Genomic DNA, 13733 nt, shown 5'->3' with positions numbered 1-13733 from the left:
TCAGCTTTCTGAAAAGATCACTCCCTCCGTGACTCCCTCGTCAGGTCCACACCCCCCACCAACCCAACCTCCACTCCTGGCACTTCCCCTGTAACCGCAAGAAATGCAAAACTTGCACCCACACCTTCCCCCTCACTTCCCTCCAAGGCCCCAAGGGATCACTCCATATCTGCCACAAATTCACCTGCACTTCCACACACATCATTTACTGCATCCGCTGCACCCAATGTGGCCTCCTCTGTATTGGGGAGACAGGTCACCTACTTTAGGAATGTTTCAGAGAACACTTCTGGGACACCCACACCAACTAACCCAACCACCCCGTGGCTCAACACTTCAACTTCCCCTCCCACTCCACCAAGGACATGCAGGTCCTTGGACTCCTCCATCGCCAGACCATAGCAACACGACGGCTGGAGGAAGAGCGCCTCATCTTCTGCCTAGGAACCCTCCAACCACAAGGGATGAACTCAGATTTCTCCAGTTTCCTCATTTCCCCTCCCCCCACCTTGTCTCAGTCCCAACCCTTGAACTCAGCACCACCTTCCTAACCTGCAATCTTCTTCCTGACCTCTCCACCCCCACCCCCACTCCGGCCTATCACCCTCACCTTAACCTCCTTCCACCTATCGCATTTCCAATGCCCATCCCCCAAGTCCCTCCTCCCTACCTTTTATCTTAGCCTGCTTGGCACACTTTCCTCATTCCTGAAGGGCTCATGCCCGAAACATCGATTCTGCTGCTCCTTGGATGCTGCCTGACATGCTGCGCTTTTCCAGCAACACATTTTCAGCTCAGGCCCTATTCTCTCCCTAGTTACCCTTTTGTCCTTGATATATTTGTAAAAACCCTTTGGATTTTACTTAATTGTATTTGCCAAAGCCATCTCATGTCCCCGTTTTGCCCTCCTGATTTCCCTCTTAAGTATACTCCTACTTTCTTTTATACTCTAAGGATTCACTCAATCTATCCTGTCTATACTTGACATATGCTTCCTTCTTTTTCTGAACCAAACCCTCAATTTCTTTAGTCATCCAGCATTCCCTTTCACCCTGACAGGAACATACTTTCTCTGGATTCTTGCTATCTCATTTCTGAAGGCTTCCCATTTTCCAGCCGTCCCTTTACCTGCGAACATCCGCCTCCAATCAGCTTTCGAAAGTTCTTGCCTAATACCATCAAAATTGGCCTTTCCCCAATTTAGAACTTCAACTTTTAGATCTGGTCTATCCTTTTCCATCACTATTTTAAAACAAATATAATTATGGTCGCTGGCCCCAAAGTGCTCCCCCACTGACACCTCAGTCACCTGCCCAGCCTTATTTCCCAAGAGTAGGTCAAGTTTTGCACCTTCTCTAGTAGGTACATCCACATACTGAATCAGAAAACTCTTGTACACACTTAGGAAATTCCTCTCCATCTAAACTCTTAGCATGATGGCAGTCCCAGTTGATGTTTGGAAAGTTAAAATCCCCAACCATAACTACCCTATTATTCTTACAGATAGCTGAGATCTCCTTACAAGTTTGTTTCTCAATTTCCCTCTGACTATTGGGGGGGTCTATAATACAATCCCAAACAAGTGATCATCCCTTTCTTACTTCTCAGTTCTACCCAAATAACTTCCCTGGGTGTACTTCTGGGAATCTCCTCCCTCAGCACAGCTGTAATGCTGTCCCTTATCAAAAATGCCACTCCCCCTCCTCACTTGCCTCCCTTTCTATCCTTCCTATAGCATTTGTATCCTGGAACATTAAGCTGCCAGTCATGCCCATCCCTGAGCCATGTTTCTGTAATTGCTAGGATATCCCAGTCCCATGTTCCTAACCATGCCCGGAGTTCATCTGCCTTCCCTGTTAGGCCCCTTGCATTGAAATAAATGCAATTTAATTTATTAGTCCTACCTTGTCCCTGCCTGTTTGACTCACTTCGTTCTCAGATGTACCCGTCTCAGATCGATCTCTTTCCTCACTATCTCCCTGGGTCCCATCCCCCCACCTTACTAGTTTAAATCCTCCCAAGCAGTTCTAGCAAATTTCCTTGCCAGTATATTAGTCCCTTTCCAAATTAGGTGCAATCTGCCCTTCTTGTACAGGTCACCTCTACCCCAAAAGAGATTCCAATGATCCAAAAATGTGAATCCTTCTCCCATACACCAACTCTTCAGCCATGCATTCATCTGCTCTATCCTCCTATCCCTGCTCTCACTAGCTCGTAGCACTGGGAATAATCCAGATATTATTATCCTTGAGGACCTCCTTTTTAAATTTCTGCCTAACTCTCTGTAATCTCCTTTCAGAGTCTCAACCTTTTCCCTTCCAATGTTGTTGGTTCCAATATGGACAATGACCACTGGCCCCTCTCCCCAGTGAGAACATTCTGCACCCTCTGAGACATCCTTGATCCTGGCACCAGGGAAACACACCATTCTGCTTTTTCTCTGCTGGCCACAGAAACATCTGTCTGTACCTCTGACTGCAGAATCCCCCAACACAATTGATCTCTTGGAAGCTGATGTACCCCTCGTTGCATTAGAGCCAGTCTCAATACCAGAAACTTGGCTGTTTGTTCTACGTTCCCCTGAGAATCCATCACCTCCTACATTTTCCAAAACAGCATACCTGTTTGAATTGGTATATCCACAAAAGACTCCTGCCCTAGGGGCCGACCTCTCTCACCCTTCCTGGAGTTAACCCATCTATGTGACTGTATCTGAGACTTTCCCCCCTTCCTATAACTGCCATCCATCACATACTGTTGCTGTTGCAAATTCCTCATCGCTTCTATCTGTCTCTCCAACCGATTCACTCGATCTGATAAGATTCGCATCCAACAGCACTTATGGCAGATATAATCTGCAGTAACCCTTAAAATGCTCTTTAAACTCCCACATCTGACAAGAAGTACAAATCACTGCAAAAGCCACTTTTGCTCCTTCACAATCTACAGACCCAGAAAATAACACCGTCTTATTCCTCTACAAACACTGCCCCAGGTTAAATTAATAGCTATGGCTTATATTTTAAGTTTAATCAAGAGACTTATCTCCAAAAACACAATCAAGAAAGAATCCACTGTATTCACTACTGCAGCCTTTCTCTTGGACAGACTTAAAACAATTAACTTATCTGATTCTGTGTTGTGAACTTCGCCCAACAATTCCTCCAAGATTAGTTGTGAATTTCACTGTTTGTTAACTTTCCCAGATGCACTCCAATGTCCAGCACTGATATCAGTATTTGTTTAAAACAATATTTATTTAATTAGATGAATTTGAATTCATCTAGAATGATAATGCAGTGCAGTACAGATTATATCATGGTCAGAGTTGGCACATGATAAATAAGGGTTGTCAATGACTAGTGCACTTAGAATTTTAATGGTGCTCATGCCAAATACATTTGCTTACGTTACAAATTATATCAAATGTCATATTGGTTATCTTATGTCCCTCCAAGTTCACCTCTGCAAATCTTTCCTCATCTAGACTGCGTTGTGCTGAATTTATTGAGGTTGTGGTTTCTGATGTCACCAAGTTTTTTTGCAGTTTTGCACATTTTAATTTCAATGAATATCATGGTTATCTTACCTGCCTGATAATCCAGACATCAGGCTTGATAATATACTGAAACGAGTTCACATCGCACAGAGCAGCTGGGGAATTCAAATTCAGCTAACTAAATAAATTAGTGCTGTGCAGTGACCACTTGCCGTAAGTGTGCAGAGAGACTAAACTTGTCATAGAATCACAACAATGCAGATAGAAGTCGTTTGGCCCATCTAATTCACACTGACCCTCTGTACTGCATCATCCTATCCTGTAACCTTGCTTTTACTATGCTAATCCATCAAGACAGCACATTCCTGGGCTTTGGGGCCAAGTTAGCAAAGCCAATCCACCTGCACATCTTTGGACTGAGAGAGAAAACCGGAACACCCTGAAGAAATTCATGCGGGCACAGCGAGAATGTGAAATTCCACACAGAGTCACCCAAGGTGAGAATCAAACCCAGGTCCTGCAGCTCTCAGGGGAGGCTGGACGCCTCCTCGTAGAGCGCTTTAGGGAACATCGCCGGGACACCTGCACCAATCAACCCACCGCCCTGTGGCCCAACATTTCAACTTCCCCTCCCACTCTGCCGAGGACATGCTGGGCCTCCTCTACTGCCACTCCCTCACCACCCGACGCCTGGAGGAAGAACACCTCATCTTGCGCCTCGGAACACTTCAACCCCATGGCATCATTGTGGACTTCACCAGTTTCCTCATTTCCCCTTCCCCCACCTCACCCCAACTCCAACCTTCCAGCTCAGCACTGCCCTCATGATCTGTCCTACCCGCCTATCTTTCTTTCCACCTATCCACTTCACCCTCCTCTCTAAACTATCACCTCCAAGCCAACCCCCATTCACCTATTGTACTCTATGCTACTTTCTCCCCACCCCCACCCCCCTCTCATTTATCTCTCCACTCTGCAGGCACCCTGCCTCTATTCCTGATGAAGGGCTTTTGCCCAAAATGTCGATTTTTCTGCTCCTCGGATGCTGCCTGACCTGCTGTGCCTTTCCAGCACCACTCGAATCTAGACTGGTTTCCAGCATCTGCAGCCCTTGTTTTTAACCTGGAATCAAACCCAGTGCTAACCATTGTGCCATGCTCAACCGACAGACATTATTAATGATAACATCTGCAGTACTAATTGGGAGCTTAACTGCAGCTAACACACTCTCTTTTAACCTTTCACAATTGAATGCATTCTACATCAGAAAGGACTTTCTTCCTCCTCTCCACCCTCCTCCCAGTCCCCTCCCCTCCAAATCACACCCACTCACCAACACCACCGACATATCAAGCAGCCACTAATGTAGTGGAAAGAGATTGTCAACTGGTTAGAGGTTACATACTGGTCAATTTCTTCCTACAAATGCCACTACTCTACAATATCCTGCTGGGTGCTTTTTATTGGAGTTATATCAACTTGTAAAAATCTACAGTCAGGTGCTGAATTGCCTATTAATCTAACTTGAAGGATTCAGCAAAAATCTGCTATTCTAAAATATGGAAAGCACTTTCTTAGAAATATAGCATGACTTAGAGAATGAACAGATGCAATGTAGACGAGGACAAGCTGTCGCAAATGGAAGGAAGAGAAGGGTGGGTAAGAAGAAGCCCCTCAGCAGGATAATTCAGTAAGTATGTGAGCACTAAAAATTGTCACCAGCTGCAATCACAATTCCAATTACAGAGCTGTAAATGCACCAGTTTCACATTGGCTATAGTGATGAACACTTATATGCTGTCCCTACTAGTATAGAGATTTGAAGCATTTTGCAGTTTGCACTCTATTATTGTGTCAGGGAGGTCACTGTATGGGGCTCTCTATGGAAAGAGAGCTAGCTATGTTTCCTTCTGTCTTGCCAGTAAAAATATAGCTGGATGAAGAATGCTGCTCTGATAAGATTGCAAGCTTCCACAAACATCACTGTTTGGCCAAAGCATGTCAAGTCAACTGTATGCTAGAACCAATGGAATTCCATTCCTTCAATATCCTGATATTAAGCAGAGAACAAGGCAGGACTGATAAATTAAACAGAATTTACTTCAATGCAAGAGACCTAACAGGGAAGGCAGATGAAGTCAGGGCATGGTTAAGAACATGGGACTGGGATATCCTATCAATTACAGACATGTGACTCAGGGATGGACATGACTGGCAGCTTAATGTTCGAAGATACAAATGTGAAAGGAAGGATATTAAGGGGGACAAGAGATGAGGGTGAGTGGTGTTTTTGATAAGAGATAGCATTGCAGCTGTACTAAAGAAGGATATTCCCAGAAATACATCCAGGGATGTTATTTGGGTGGAACTGAGAAATAAGGAAAGGATGATCACCTTATTGGGATTTTATTATAGACCCCCCAATAGGGGGAAATTGAGATAACAAATTTGGAAGGAGATTTCAGTTGTCTGTAAGAATAATAGGGTGGTTATGATAAGGGATTTTCACTTTCCAAACAGAGACTGGGATTGCCATAGTGTTAAGGGTTTAGACAGAGAGGAATTTGTACAAGAACATTTTTGATTCAATATGTGGATGTACCTACTAGAGAAGGTGCAAAACTTGACCTACTCTTGGGAAATAAGGCAGGGCAGGTGACTGAGGTGTCAGTGGGGGGGGGGGGGGGGCACTTTGGGGCCAGCAACAGTAATTCTATGAGTTTTAAACAGTGATGAAAGAAGGTAGACCAGACCTAAAAGTTGAAGTTCTAAATTGGGGAAAGGCCAATTTTGATGGTATTAGGCGAGAACTTTCAAAAGTTGACTGGGGGCAGATGTTCAGAGGTAAAAGGAAGGCTGGAAAATGGGAAGCCTCCAAAAATGAGTTAACGGGAGTCCAGAGACAGTATATTCCTGTTAGGGTGAATGGAAAGGCTGGTACATGTAAGGAAAGCTAGATGACTAAAGAAATTGAGGCTTTGGTTAAGAAAAAGAAGGAAGCATATGTCAGGTATAGACTGGAGAGATCGAAAAACTCCTTAGAAAAGTATAAAGTAGTAGAAGCATACTTAAGAGGGAAGTCAGGAGGGTAAAAAGGTGACATGAGATAGCTTTGGCAAATAGGATTAATGAGAATCCAAAGGGATTTTAAAGATACATTAAGGACAAAAGGGTAGCTGGGGAGAGAATAGGGCCCCTCAAAAATCAGCAACGTGGAGCCGCAGGATATGGGGAGATACTAAACAAGTATTTTGCATCAGTGTTTACTGTGGAGAAGGAGATATAGAATGTAGGGAAATAGATCGTTACATCTTGAAAAGTGTCCATATTACAGAGGAGGTGGTGCTGGATATCTTAAAACACAAAAAAAATGGATAAATCCCCAGGAACTGATCAGGTGTACCCTAAGACGTTGTCGGAAGCTAGGGAAGTGATTGCTGGACCATTTGCTGAGATATTTGTATCATCGATAGTCACAGGTGAGGTTCCAGAAGACTGGGGGTTGGCTAATGTGGTGCCTCTATTTAAGAAAAGTGGGAAGGAAAAGCATGAAACTATAGACCAGTGAGCCTGACATGAGTGGTGGGCTAGTTGTTGGAGGGAATCCTGAGGGCCAGCATGTACATGTATTTAGAAAAGCAAGGACTGATTAGGGATAGTCAGCATGGCTTAGAGCATGGGAAATCATGTCTCACGAACTTAATGGAGTTTTTTGAAGAAATAACAAAGAGAATTGATGACAACAGAGCAGTAGACGTGATCTATATGGACTTTAGTAAGGCGTTTGATAAGGTTCTTCAAAAGCAGACTGGTTAGCAAGGTTAGATCTCATGGAATACAGGGAGAACTAGCAATTTAGATATTGAACTGGCTTGAAGGTAGAAGATACAGGCTGGTGGTGGAGGGCTGCTTTTCAGACTGGAGGCCTGTGACCAGTGATGTGCCACAAGGATCGGTGCTGGGTCCACTGCTTTTCATCATTTATATGAATAATTTAGATGTGAACATAGGCGGTAGCGTTAGTAAGTTTGCAGATAACACCAAAATTGGAGGTGTAGTGGACAGTAAAGAAGGTTACCTCAGATTACAACGGGATTTCGATCAGATGGGCCAATGGGCTAAGGAGTAGCAGATGGAGTTTAATTTAATTAAATGCCAGGTGCTACATTTTGGAAAAGCAAATCAGAGCATGACGTATATACACTTAATGGTTAAGTCCTGTGGAGTGTTGCTGAACAAAGAGACCTTGGAGTGCAGATTCTTCATTCCTTGAAAGTAGAGTCACAGGTAGTTAGAACAGTGAAGGCGGCGTTTGCCATGCTTAACTTTCTTGGTCAGAGCACAGAGTATTGGAGTTGGGAGGTCATGCTTCAGCTATACAGGACATTGGTTAGGTCAGTTTCCTTTTGAAAACTTGAAAGGATTCAGAAAGGATTTACAAGGATGTTGCCAGAGTTAGAGGGCTTGAGCTATACGGAGATGCTGAATAGGCTGGGGCTGTTTTCCCTAGAGCATTGGAGACTGACGGGTGACCTTATTGAAGTTTACAAAATAATGACAGGCATTGATAGGGTGAATAGACAAGGTTTTTGTTCCCTGGGGTGGGGAAGTCTAGAATCAGAGGCCATAGGTTTATGGTGAGAGGGGAAAGATTTAAGAGGGGTCAAAGGGGCAAATTTTTCACGCAAAGAATGGTGCATGTATGGAATGAGCTGCCGAGGAAATGATGGAGGCCGTACAATTCCAACATTTAAAAAGCATCTGGATGGGTACATGAATAGGAAGGGGTTAGACGGATATAGGCCAAATGGGACTAGATTAATTTAGGATATCTGGTCGGCATGGAAGAGTTCGACCAAAGAGCTGCACATCTCTATGACGAAATATCTGTGACCATGAATGGTCGACCCATCCATGAGTGAGAACAGTTTCTCCCTACCTACTCTGTCCAAAACCCTTGTGATTTTGGATTCCTCTTCCATTAAACTTCATAACCTTCTACTCTCCATGGAGAACAGTCCCAATTTTTCCAATTTATCTACATAACTGAAGTTGACATCTTTGGAAGCATTCTCATGAATATTCTTTATATCCTCTCTAATGCCTTCACATCCTTCATGTAACTGTAGTGCTTAGAACTGGACACAGTATTCCAATTGAGATCAAACCGGTGTTACATACAGATTTAACAAAACTTTCATGCTTCTGTACTCTTACGTTTCAATTGTTAAAGCCCAGGATGCATATGCTTTATAATTATTCTCACAAACTGTTCTGCCACCTTCAAATAATTATGTACATAAACTCATAGGTGCTCTGCTCCTGCATCAACTTTATAAATGTAACCTTTAGTTTATAATGCCTTTTGGGCATTGTTCCAACCTTAATGAATCACTTCACATTTCATTGCTCTAATTCTCCTCTGCCATTTGTCCACCTATTGTCTATGGCATTTTGAAGTTCCACAATATACTCTTCATAATACTTCCAAGGTTTGTATCATCTGTAAAATTAAGCATGAGAATGTCCCAAAAAGTAGCCTTGCAACATCCAAGCTTCAAAATAACCAATACACTTACAGTACAATATAAAACAAAGTTTAAACGTTTCTACATGATCTATCAATGAACCTATTGACAAACAAACAATCTGGCAACTTTATGATCTTAAAGTTCAATATTTGAAATAATAGGAAACCAACATGTTTGTTGACTCTTGTTAGCATTAAATATTTCAGTGCCATTCAGAAATTAGTCAGTAGGTCATACCAGTATGGATCTAGGCAGCATTGATGCCAGTTGCAGGAGCAAAATTTGGATTAATAGTTCTTGTATTGCACTTTACAACGCTGGAAGCTGGTACTCTAACTTAACAGTGAACTTATACAGGGTTTATCTGTTAAGATTTTTTTTTCTTTTTGCATAGCTATGGCACTATATCATCTTGCAGCAGTTAAAACACAGCTGAAGAATGCATTTCCAATATTATTCATGTTGCAAACTTTTATAAGTTTTGAAATAGATACAAAACATTGTTTACCCTATTTTCATTCTGTGAGCAGCCAGCTTTTCTGAAATTAGTTTGTGCCTGTTTCCTGAATTCAACCACGTTTTCTTCAAATCTTAGAAGTGATCAAAACTGGTGCCCTGTACCTATGAAATAATACAGATGAACAGAAACACAGAATTAATATTAAAAATTTGTTTAAAATTTTTTAATATATGTGATTTGAAAACAATTTCAAATCTTACCTCATATGATCAATAAAATGTTGTCCTATAACATTTCAGGTTATTAAAACAGGGAAAATAACATTTAAATCAGTCAGAACTACTTCAAAGTCAGATAACTAAATAATCAGCATTTTTCAACTCATTGAATCTTATTCAAAAGAAAAATCACCATGAAGATATCTGAGATTTAAAACTTTCAATCTGGAAAATTACTGAAAAAAATCTGTTGAAGTTTATTTTATATAATCTGTAATGCGGCTTTCATTGCATCTGGCTACATGCAAGTCCCAGACACAATATGCTTGAATTCATTATACTAAAGTTTGAAATATAATGATCCAGCTTGAGGAGATGGTCAGTTATTGATGGGCCCAAGCCATCAGTTGCTGATCAATGAAAATGTTTTAAAGGCTTGGAATCAATATCAAACAATGATTTTAGTTAGAAAAAATTGGGATATCAGTCATATGAAATCAGTTTCAGATTGACAAAAACCCATTTTAAAAGGATTGTATCGTTTCATCCTCATTGGCGCCATTCACTAATGCAAAATGCTCAAGTAAAAGATGTTGTTCAATCTGGAATAGAATGTCAAAAAAGTGATTTGATTGTAAAAAGCAGGAAGTGAGAGCATCACATATCCTACAGTATGTGCCCATTGTGATATTAATGTTAGCCACCAAAGAAAAGATGTTGTGAATTTATATATTTTGCCAGAAAAGCATAAATTTAACACCCAAATTGCAGGTGCATCATTAGTGCGTTCTTTTTCTAAATTGCCTCTTATCTCAAAACAGTAAAGTGATTGCTGCTGGACTATGTTGTGAGGCACCACCAGTCTTATAGGGCTACAGCAAGAAGTTGATAAAGAATTAAATTGCATAATGATGCATAAAGATGGATAAATCCCCAGGAACTGATCAGGTGTACCCTGAACTCTGTGGGAAGCTTGGGAAGTGATTGGAGGGCCCCTTGCTGAGATTTAATCAACAACAAGTGAAGTGTCAGAACACTGCTGGTTGGCCAACAGGGTGCCACTTTTTAAGGAAGGTGGTAAGGTAAAGCCAGGGAATTAATTACAGACCAGTGAGCCTGACATCAGTGGTGGGCAAATTGTTGGAGGGGAGCCTGAGGGACAGAATTTACATGTATTTGGAAAGGTAAGGACTGATGAGGGATAGTCAACATGGCGAAACTCCACATGCTGTATTGTGCGCAGTTCTGGTCTCATTACTTGAGGGATATACTGTCTTTGGAGATGGTGCAAAGGATATCACCAGGTTGATTCCAAAGATGAGGGGTTACCCTACGGGGGGGGGGGGGGGGGGGGGTGAATTGTCTGGGACTGTAATTGCTAGAATTTAGAAGATTGAGAGGGAATCTTATAGAAACATATCAAATTATGAAAGGGATAGATAAGATAGAGGCAGGCAAGTTGTTTCCACTGGTGTGTCAGACTAGGATTAGGGACATGGCCTCAAAATTAGGGGGTATGGATTTAGGACAGAGATGAGGAAGAATTGCTTTTCCCAAAGAGTAGTGAATTTTTGGAACTTTCTGCCCAAGGAAGCATTAGAGACAGCTTCATTAAGTCCATTCAAGACACAGTTGGATGAGTTTTTGCATGGTAGGGGAGTTAAAGGTCATGGGGATAATGCAGGTAGGAGGAGCTGAGACAATGGATAGATCAGCCATGATTTTAATGAATGGTGGAGCAGGTTCGACAGGCCAAATGGCCTACTCTTGCTTCTATTACTATGAACTATCAAACTAGACTGGTTGGCAAGGTTAGATCACATGGATTACAGGGAGAACTAGCAACTTGGATACAGTACTGGTAGAAGACAGGGGTGGTGGTGGTGGTGGTGGTGGTGGAGTATATGAATAGGATGAGTTTAGAGGAATATGGGCCAAATGCTGGTAAATGGGACTAGACTAATTTAGGATATCTGGTCAGCACGAAGGGATGTGAAGGGAGGGTCTGTTTCCATGGTCTACAGCTTTATGACTCTATGACTGTAAATCAACAATTGCTTCTCTGTAATGTGACAGCTGACCTATAGGAAAACAAAGGTGAAAACACAACGAGAATGCTCCAAAAGTTATAACCTGCACAGAAGCATTTGTGTTACATTCAAGCAAATGACCTTTCATTTTCTTTGGCAATTGATGCCTGAAACAAGAGTGCAATAAAGGTTTTTGCTTTGGCTTTGAGATGGTTCAAATTTGAGAAACGGATCCAGCATTAACTTCAAACTTCTATACTGTTAGCAGGAAAACTCTGAAGCAATCAGGGATATTATCCAAACTCTCATCAATCCCAGCCAAGGGAGACTTCCCTTATATTCAGCTGACAATGCAAGCATTGATTATAAAAAGCACAATAGTATAAAGCAAAAATCAAAAGATGTTCATAGGACTATTGATCTTATACTTTGTACAATGCAGCACGGCATGCTGTTTAAACATTGTTGTTGATGCAGAAAACATTATTCTCAGGGTATGCTCTCACTTGGCATTTCTGCAAATTGAACACAGCAACTGAGGTAGTCCTATGATTTTGCTGAAGAGTGGAAAATGCAATTTACTGAAGTACATTGTGACCTCCATGCCTAGCTATTGTCTGCCTTGCTGAAATGCTGGAAACCTGGGACATACTATTTTCAGAGATTTGGCAAACAGGGTGAGCTGAAAATACAATGGACATGCTTCGGGATAAGGGTTTGCCAATTAGGTTGTTGAGCGTTACTTTCCTCCACTCAGCCATGCTCTGAAACAAACGTTCAGGTGAATAAAAATGAAGCCAATGTCCTCTTGGGGCATGAGCCAATGAGTGACATGAACAGGAATGAGGAGAGGAAGATTCAGGTCAGGATTTCTGCAACAAATAACAGACTGAAGCAATTAATATCAAATGTAGAAAGAAAACGTGCGAGGCTTTTTTATTTTTAACAAAAAAGTCAAAGCGGCCAGTCAGTTTAATCTCAGTGATGGGCATGATATTGGAAAGAAGTCTGAGAGACAGAATATATCTGCATTTGAAGAGACAAAGATTAATCAGGGAGGGAAGGTCATGTTTGACAAATTTGATTTAAGCTTTGGAGAAGGTGACCAAGGGTCTTGGTAAGGATTTGATGTGTTCCACATGAACTGCAGCTAGGCTCTTGATAACTCATGGCAGACTGGTCAAGAAAAAAACAGTCCAAGTAAACTAAGGCAAAAGTAGCTGAGAGGCATCAAGCAGAAGGGGGTGGAAGAAGAATGTTTTTGTGACTGGAAGACAATTTTCAGTGGCGATCTACAGGACTCCATACTGGAGTCCTTGCTGTTTGTGGTGTAATTAATGATTTGGACATAACTTTAGGGGATATGAACAAGAAGTTTGTGGATGATATGAAAATTGGTAGGATGGGAAATAGTGAAGAGGATAGCCATAAACACAAGACTTTATCACTGGGCTGAAGACCAGAGGGATCATGGTGTGGATATTCAAATAACCTTGAAAGTAATAAGGCAGATAGATAAAGTGGTTAAGGGTGGCAAATGGGATATTTGTGTTTATTAATTGAGGCACAGAACACAAGAGCAAGGAGGTTATGCTTAAATTGCTTAAGCTGTTGTTAGGTCAGAACTGGAGTGTGTAGTTCTAGTCACCATGTTTTGGGAAGGATGTGATTGTAATACAGAGGGTGCAGAGGAAATTTACCAGGAGTCTGACTGGCTGGAAGGTCTGAGATGTGAGGAAGGGTTGGATATACAAGGGTTGTTACCTTTGTAGCAATGAAAGTTGAGGAGAGACCTAATAGAGATGTATAAGATTATGTTGGCCACAGATAGGATAAATAAGAAGTACTTTTTCCATTAGTAAAAAGGTTAATAACCATGGGGTATAGATCTAAGAGGCAGAAAGCTAAGAGAAGAGTTGAAGAGGATCTTTTTTCACTTAGGGGGTGGTGGGAATCCGGAACTCACTAGCCGAAAAGAAGGTTGTTTCAGAAACT

At 41.8% G+C, this 13733-nt stretch overlaps 1 protein-coding gene across 4 annotated transcripts in view; it reads right to left on the bottom strand.

Moving 5' to 3' along the window:
* The window catches only part of LOC140493623 (uncharacterized), a 250415-nt gene that overhangs the window by 174504 nt on the left and 62178 nt on the right, over positions 1–13733 (bottom strand). For all 4 annotated transcript variants that reach the window (XM_072592260.1, XM_072592261.1, XM_072592258.1 and 1 more), the window contains exon 2: positions 9539–9651. The gene's annotated coding sequence lies outside the window, so the exon portion shown is untranslated. The remainder of the gene's footprint in view (positions 1–9538; positions 9652–13733) is intronic.

Source organism: Chiloscyllium punctatum, chromosome 22 (assembly GCF_047496795.1).
Source record: "Chiloscyllium punctatum isolate Juve2018m chromosome 22, sChiPun1.3, whole genome shotgun sequence".
NCBI classification, from domain to species: domain Eukaryota; kingdom Metazoa; phylum Chordata; class Chondrichthyes; order Orectolobiformes; family Hemiscylliidae; genus Chiloscyllium; species Chiloscyllium punctatum.
The sequence above is the reverse complement of the archived record's forward strand: the minus strand, read 5'-3'. Positions and strand labels throughout refer to the sequence as shown.